General features: G+C 49.7%; 1 pseudogene; it reads right to left on the bottom strand.

Moving 5' to 3' along the window:
* Positions 1-685: 685 nt before the first annotated feature.
* Positions 686-4,932, bottom strand: LOC136146034 (adenylosuccinate synthetase isozyme 2-like; annotated as a pseudogene).
* Positions 4,933-8,665: the final 3,733 nt, after the last annotated feature.

The following is an 8,665-nucleotide window of genomic DNA, read 5'->3' as shown; positions in this document are numbered from 1 at the left end:
CCAAATTTGCCTGTTAGTTCAGGTATTTCTTGACTTCCTACTTTTGCATTCCAGTCCTCTATATTGAAAAAGACATCTTTTCTGGGTGTTAGTTCTAGACGGTCTTCTAGGTCTTCATGGAACCGTTCAACTTCAGCTTCTTCAGCATTACTGCTCAGGGCATAGACTTGGATTACCGTGATATTGAATGGTTTGCCTTGGAAATGAACAGAGATCGTTCTATCTGATTTCAAACAACATTGATTGTATTGTTACTAAAATTAAAAGAAAATATGACACCATAAGCAGGAGGGACAACAAATGATTTGGCAATCATGGCTGCTAAGGCAGCTGACACTGCAAATTGCCAAAATGTATCTCCACACCAGCCATTCATCTTGAAAGATTGGAAACAACTGTAGGGGTTAAACCTCACTTCAATGTCTTTATTCTTGGAATTCTTAGATCATAAATGAAATATTTAAGAAAGCCCTTTCCCCACCTCTCCAGGAATGCTTCTTGTATCACTGGAAATCCTTAAAAGACTTAAATCTAGACTCTGGATTTATCTAAGCAAATCATTTTAACTGGAATTTGAACTTCATCTTTAATAAATCGAACAATTCTGGGGATTAATAGGTAGTTCCTTAAATGTCCTTGCATTTCATATCTCTGTGTTCCATTCTGGAGGGTCTTACATTTAAGTTCATTTATTTAAGGGTTGTTGGTTTACTGGGAAGTGAGTTATAATCTTATCATCTAACTTGTATGCAACTTCAACTCTGATTTCCATAAATATGTCCAAAATATCAAAATTTTTGGGTACCAATGCAGTAAATCCATTAATCATATGAGAATATTTAATCAAAACAAGGTCCAACCAGACTGATCTTTCCCTTCCTGTAGTTACACCAAACTCTCTATCCCTTGTTTGTAATAATTCTCCAATTTCATTGTCTTGCTCTCTAGGAAAGGGACCAATCCCAGCTCTAGTTGTATAAGCTTTCACAACTCCATACACTTCTCCAACATTTTAAGGGGGCATACCCAAGTCAGTACAAACACCGCCAACTGTACAGTTCAAAGAGGTTATGAAAGGAGAAATTTCAAAATCAGTATCTAGCAGTTCTGCATTTGCACCTTCTACCAAGATTTTCTTTGATTGGTCCATGGAAAGCCTCATATAGGAAGTAAACTCCATATATCTTGCATATACCTTTCCATATAACCCTTGAATTTTTGGAATTCATCTTCAGTGTCTATTTCCAAAGTGGGGTATAGAGATTTGTAGTGGCTAACCAGACCTTGGAACCACTCAGAAAAGCCATCAAAGTCAGAATCAAGATCACAAATCCTAAGTTCACTCTCGTCCTCTTTGGAAGAATGAACGGGGCACATGCCCTTTTTGTGGTAGCCCAATTTTTTCCTGCTTGTTCTCCTCTCTGCTGTTCCTGGATACCACCAGCTGTTTGATGAAAATCAAGCACAATATGAGCTCTGGCAGGTATGAGAAGCCTTTGTTCCAGCCTTCCAGACCTTTCCCTTTTTCAATGTTTTTTTTCTACTTTTCAAACAATCGAGCTAGATGAATTACCACATCATTTCCAATGAATGCAGTAATATTCAGGCTCCACTGAGAGCGGGAATTATTCCACTGGGTAATTATTCCACTGGGTAAAAGATGAAGATCACCCTCCACAGAATCTACAACAACTGCTCAGGCCAGCGTTATTTCCTCCCGGGCAGTGGCACAGAGCGTTGGGGTCCTGCACTAGCAAATCCCCCCACCTTCCCCTTGCCTTCACTGACCCGCTGCCCACCGAGCACCAGGGTCACCAGGTTCCCTCCAGGCTGCTCCCTGGGGCGGCCTCAGTCGCCTTGGACAAGGAGGATGCGCCCAGGTTGGCCTCGGCAAACACCCTGGGTCCAGAGACACGAGAAGAGCCTGATGGGGTCGGGGGCGGCTGAGAGTGTGTGAACTGGATTGCTCTGTAAATTTAAGGTTGAGAGTCTAGTATAAAATATAACATATATTTGAAAAAATAACATTGGTAACACTGTCAATTTCTTAACCTGATATTAGAATTTTTCTAATTTTCTAATTTTTCATTTTGTGTAGAGTATTTGAATCAATATTTTATGATAGTGGTTTGTAGTATTCCCTTTTCCTGGTTTGGTTGTCTGGTTGTTTCTTTAAACTTGATTGATTGATTGATTGACTGATGGCTGTGCTTGGCCTTCACTGCTCGGGCTGTGTTCCTGCTGTGGGGCGGCACGGCCGCTCTTCATTTCACTCACCTGGCTTCTCACTGGGGTGGATTCTCTTGTTGCAGAGCACCTGCTTGGGACGGGGAGCTTCAGCAGTTCTGCTTTCCTGCTGAGTTGCTCTGCAGAATGTGGGAGCTTCCTGGACCTGACTGAAAACATGTCCCTTTCATCAACAGGCAGATCCTGAAACACAGGAAAACAAAGGAAGTCCTATAAATTTCCCTGTTATGTGTTTTATTTATGGGTTGTATGTAAAACACTTTAACTGCTTTCTCAAAGAGCCACAAATTTTACATCTTTTTCAATGCTTATAAAAATACAAATCAAATGTATGGGAAGGATATAACTCCTGAAATTAGTTAGATATTTACGCTAAATAAGGATCCATTATGTCTTTTTGTGGAATAATTCCAGGACAAAATATTCTGTTTCTTCTAAGTATCTTCATCTGTTTACTTATTGTCTCTACTAGAACAAATGTTGCACTTTCTTAGAGAACTTAGAATTTCATTCCCTTTTTCAGCAAAGATTTTCCACATGTTACCAGCAGGGGGTGATGTGGGACTGCCCTGGGGTCCTTACACAGCTGCTTAGGGAGCACCACTCAGTCCAAAACCTGGGCTGGGGGCGGGGCCTGTGCTCCTGGAGGGACTCCGCAGTGCGTCCTCTCTGGCTGCAGGGACCCCTGAGCAGGGACCCGCGCGGTCTCAGCAGGGCCTTCCTCCAGGGGCTGCCGAGGGGGGAGCCCCTCCCTCGCCTACAGTCTGGGCCGGGAGCTGAGCTCGATGCAGCCCCAGGGTCAAGGAGGGGCTGGGTGGGCCCTGGGTGGGCCCCATTTGCATGGCAGCCCCTCCTCTCAGAGTCTGGGGGAGAACAGGAGGCCTGGGGCAGCCCAGCGCACTGTGGGGACCAGGGTCCTGTGACCCCGTGGCCTGGACTCCTCTCCTGCTCCTGCCCCTCTCTCTCTGCACAGGTAGTGGCGGGCCGCGCGCACCAGGGCTCGGTCCCGGCCTGCCTCAGCCCCCGGGGCGCAGACTCCGGGAACCTTTCCCGCAGCTCCTGCCCCGTCTCCCCGTGTCTGGGTCTGCAGGCTCCGTCTCCCAGCCTGTGCTGACTCAGCCCGCCTCCCTGTCCGCGTCTCCGGGAGCCTCAGCCAGACTCTCCTGCACCCCGAGCAGCGGCTACAGTGGTGGCAGCCTGCCAAAACCTGGTACCAGCAAAAGCCAGGGAGTCCTCCCCGGTACCTCCTGTCCTACAACTCAGACTCCCCAAAGCACCAGGGCTCTGGGTCCCCAGCCGCTTCTCTGGATCCAAGGACGCCTGGGCCAGTGCAGGGCTCCTGCTCCTCTCTGGGCTGCAGCCCGAGGCCGAGGCTGACTATTACTGTGCTGTAGGTTCCCGCAGTGCCTCAGATTACGAAGAAGTGAGATAAAAACCGCTGGGCCACGGACTTTGGCTCTGAGCCTGGTTTCAGTGAGGAGTTTCCATAGAGGGGTTTCCAAGGAAGGCTTCTCTGCACAGAGACCTCTGTGAAGGGAGGGAGGAGACACACAGGATCGTGCTGTGACCCGAGACAGCGCAGGCATCCCAGGAACCCACATATCTGACTCCAGAGCCCACCTGCCCCTCCCTCAACCTCTGGAGTAAATTCCCCAGAGCAGGAGCTGTGTCTTCAGCAAAAATGCTCCATCGCAGCCCTGCTCCTCCTCATCTGCATCCTCTCGTTCCACAGAGTGTGGGTCCCAGGCTGCAGGGACCGGTCCTCAGCTCAGATGCTGACAGGAACTCTGGCTCCTGCTCCCTGCTCCCTCCTCGTTTCCCCGGTGCTGCTAACAGGTCGGCATCTTCTAAAACTCATGGTCCTCCAGGCTCCTAGTAACTGGATGGAGAAGACAAGGGGATCTTTCTTACTTCAGAATGAACTGAGCCCTCACACAAGGTGAGTCCTGAGGGGTCAGCAGAGAAGGCCCTGGCTGCCTCTGAAGACAGGCTATGCTATCTTCTACCGCAGGTTCTCTGCCTATGAATTATCTGATGGCACCTCAACTGCAGAAACATTTTTTCCAGGTCCCACGTCCCACTTCTTTATTTTTTCTGAGATCAAACTGGACAGTCACTCATGGTCCTCCTGTTGCAGAGACCTGGACCATCAGGGCCCGTGGCCTCACTGTCGTGGGGGTGCAGGAAGATGGGGTTGTGGCCGGCCTGCCCTGGGCCTCCTGGGTCTGCAGACCTGCAGCCGTGGGGCTGGGCTCCGTCCATCCCGGTCCTGAAGGGAGGACAGGGAACAGACAGCTGGGGGAGTGCGACAAGAAACAGCCTGTCATCTTCTTCTTGGAGAATTTTCAAATGTCACACACCTTGCATAAATACCTACTACACTTGAAAAACCTTCTGTTTCATGATGAATCTACACCCAACTATGCATTCAATTCATGTGAAGTCTCAGGGAAAAGCAAAACTAAACAAAAATAGTTCCTGATACTGCTGAAATGCTCCCTGATCATCCATGTGTGATGAACCAGAACCAAACTAGAGAGTCATCCTGGTCCATCTGTATGAGGTCGTTGATAATAACTCCTTTCTTCTCTGGTCTCCAAATACAAACAGAATACCTCTATGCCCAGATACACAGGGTCCCTCACAGGTACTTGGCAGGATGATGAAGAAGCAGAAGTCCAGCATCTGTGCCCTGGAGACCTTGGGGGGGGGGTGCTGTCCGACCACTGGACATCACGCTCCTGCTCCCGGCTTTGTGCTCTGCCCTGAACCCTGACACTTAGGGAAGCTGGGTGCCTCCCTTTCTCTGGGGACTATATCCTGAGACGCCCGTCATCGCCAGGTACTGGAAGACCCTCTCTAATAGGACGTGGCTCTCAGATTCATCACTTGCTCATTTTCTCCTCTTTTCCCTCATAACCTCTCCCAAATACCCTCCCTGGTTCTTTATTTGAGATGATATTGGATAAATATCACTCTTTTCAACACAGACCATGTGAAACCACCCCTATTAATTCTATGGAGTCTAACACATGAACTTGGACTGTATCCACTGAAGATCAGGTAACAGGTCATAAGGGTTTCTAAGTCCAGCAATGCAGGAGGAAATCCTAAAAAGGATGAGATTCCCATTTATAGCCATAATCTCTTACATCAAGCATTTTAAACAAAAAGGTTATGAAACCAGACTAAAAACATCTTATATATATTGGAGTCACAAATAAACACTGTCAGGATCTGGACATAATCAAGAAAATGACATGTTTTCCCTAAGAATGTCATATTCTCTCAGCAAAGACAGAAATAAGAAGAGAGATGGGCATTTGGGGCTGGGACGCCTCCTGGAGACCCTGCAAACACAACATCAAGCACGTTTCAACCTGGGAGAATCATGACAGAATCACGATCAGGTATAACCCATGGACACTCTGCGACTTTTGAAGCCTTGAATGTGATTCGAGGCTGTTGTGCTCTGGTAGTGACCCCAGGAGCCAGGCAGCGCAAACTGAGACATCAGAGAATCTGAAATTACAGTAGCGTTCCTATGAGTCGGCAGGTCATTAGTGCCCTGGAGAGATCAATGACCAACCACAAACCACACGGAGGGGACTCGTTCTACTGCCCTGGGCGCTGACATCAGGAAGACCCTCCTGCAAGTGTGAGGAAGCCCTTCCAGGGGGCTGTGGTGTGAAGCGCGGGAGGAGGAGTCTGAGTCCAGCAGGGGGCGCTGACGGGCTGGTCCTGAGATGGCTGGCACCTCCTCCCCGGGCTCTTGCCCACGGGGGCAGCAGGGTCCTCACTGGAGGGTGACGTTCCTGCACCTGGGCCCCCAGAGGACACGACAGCTCTCAGCTCAGAGCCACGGGCTTGCCTCTCAGCTCCTGCTCCTCTGTCTCGTCCTGGAGGTGATCTGATGTCTAAGCAAAGAGCAATGAACATCGCAGAACAGAAATGAACTTGCGTCAATAAACTCTGCCATTATTTCAATTATCTCTTTCTTATTTTGCTGTATTGTTCCTCATTTTTCAATGTTGTCTAGTGACATATGTGAAAACTGATATTTTGTTTTTACTTCCCTAATAATTTATTTTCAATGTTTTTTAATATCTCTTCAATTAAAGAATTTGATAGGTATAAAATACCCATTTAATCCAACTGTATCAGCAAATATTTTCATAATAGGAAAAAGATTCAAGACAAATATTTCTGTGATATGAGTTGACTCTCTCTAGCATGTATAGCAGAGAAGGCAGTGGCAACCCACTCCAGTACTCTTGCCTGGAAAATCCCATGGATGGAGGAGCCTGGTAGGCTGCAGTCCATGGGGTTTCTAAGAGTCGGACACGACTGAGAGACTTCACTTTCACTTTTCACTTTCATACATTGGAGAAGGAAATGGAAACCCACTCCAGTGTTCTTGCGTGGAGAATCCCAGGGACGGGGGAGCCTGGTGGGCTGCCATCTCTGGGGTCGCACGGAGTCGGACACGACTGAAGCAACTTAGCAGCAGCAGCAGCAAGTACAGAGAAAATAAAATAATCATGTGAATTTTATTAAATAGCTCATTTATCAGGGAATGAAACATGAATACCAAATAAAAGCTTTATCTCACACTGAGATAAGCACCAATTTTGTTCCTCATCTTCCCCAATTATTTCGGAGAGTCTATGCTCTTGCTTAATCTTCTTACACCCTCCACAGCAGAAAGTCAATTGAAGGAAGTTTTAAACGTTTCATGTTTGCACCGAGGTGTTCACACAGTGTTACTTTTATTTTCCATCATGTGATGCATGTGACACCGTGGACATTCCCCGAGTGCGTCACCAGGGGGCGCTGTGCACGCCCTCAGAACTGGCGGAACCTGAACTCACCAGATGGTCCCCTGACCTGGACTTGTCCCCGGGCTCACTGGACTGAGTTGGAAGTCTCAGCAGGTGCTTCCTCTCAGGAGACAGACTTAGAGCCCCGACCCCTCAAGCTCTGGGAATGAAGCTTCAAACAGGACTGAGGACCCAGAATTAGAGGGCGTCCTGTTCAGGGTCATCAGACTCTACCCCCTTTCCCAGGAGCAGAGAGGGGAGCAGCCCCCAGAGCCGAGCCCCCCGCAACCCCCAGCTCCCCCTGACTCCTCTGGCTCCTCAACTCTTTCCTAAGGGCTCCTCCCCTCCTCTTACGATTCATGACTTTGCTACCCAATCCCGGGCTCCTCTTCATTATACAACCCGCCCTCGAGATGTCCTCCAGAGGCCCTCTCAGTCCTGACCCCTTAGGCAGTCAGGACGCCATGGACAGACTTATCCTGAAGGGTCTGAGGGGAGGCCAGAGATAGCCCTGAGGTCATGGGGGACACAGTGGTGGATTTTGGCCGTAAGGAACGGACAGTGCACAGAGCAGGGAGCAGGATCGCTCCCTGAGGGGCTCTGATCAGCAGGTCACAGGATGCGTATCTGGGCTGGACACCAGGGCGCTCAGGGGCCATTCTTGAGGGTTGGTGGGTGAGAGCTGGGCCCAGTCTCCTGGCACTGCATGGTGGCTTCAGCTCAGGGATCCCAGCTGTGACCTCCCACCCCTGAGGCCCCCACAGCCACGCTCCTGCCCACCACCTAGGCACCCTCAGACACAGGGACCTGATCCAGAGCCCAGGGAGGGGTCAGAGAGCTACAGGGTGGAGTGGGGGGGGGGCAATGCTGCGGTTATTTGCAGTGAAGGACCCTCCCCTCTCAGAGTATGAAGAGGGGAAGGAGCGGTGTGGGAACCCTCTGCTCAGCTGTGGGGCCACAGGACACCCTGACCGTGTCCACAATGCCTGGTCCCCTCTGCTCCTCATCGTGGTTGCTCTCTGCACAGGTGACTGAATGGGGGGACAGTGGAAGGGCCCTGAGAAGACGCATGTCCATTCTCCCTCCTCTCCTTCCTAAAGCCCACAGTCACCATCTCTGTCTCTCCCCCTTCCAGGATCCTGGGCCCAGGCTGCTGACTCAGCCGCCCTCTGTGTACAGGACTTTGGCTAGAAGATCACCATGTCTTGTACTGGAAACAGGAGAAACACTGGGGTCATTATGTGAGCTGGAACCAACAGCTCCCAGGATCTGCACCCACACTTCTGATGTATGAAAAAGGCAAACAAACCTCAGGGGTCCCAGCTCCAATCTGGCAAGACGGCCTCTCGGACCACTTAAGTTCAGGCTGAGGACGACACTGATTATTACTGTTTCTCATGGACTGATGGCTTGAAAGTTTCAGCAGTTTTTCAGGCCAGAGCAGAAGGAGACAAAACCCTGCTTCCCCCACAGTCAGGGGCTCCCAGGGCAAAGTGTTTGCCCCTCCCTTCCTGGAGTCCCTGAGAGCACAGAATCCAGGCGACTGAGTGTCCCCTGACTCAGCACAGCTGCCCCCTCAGCTCGACTCCCCTCCCCAG

Source organism: Muntiacus reevesi, chromosome 13, assembly GCF_963930625.1.
Source record: "Muntiacus reevesi chromosome 13, mMunRee1.1, whole genome shotgun sequence".
In the NCBI taxonomy this organism is placed as follows: domain Eukaryota; kingdom Metazoa; phylum Chordata; class Mammalia; order Artiodactyla; family Cervidae; genus Muntiacus; species Muntiacus reevesi.
This window is presented reverse-complemented; position numbering and strand designations above follow the sequence as displayed.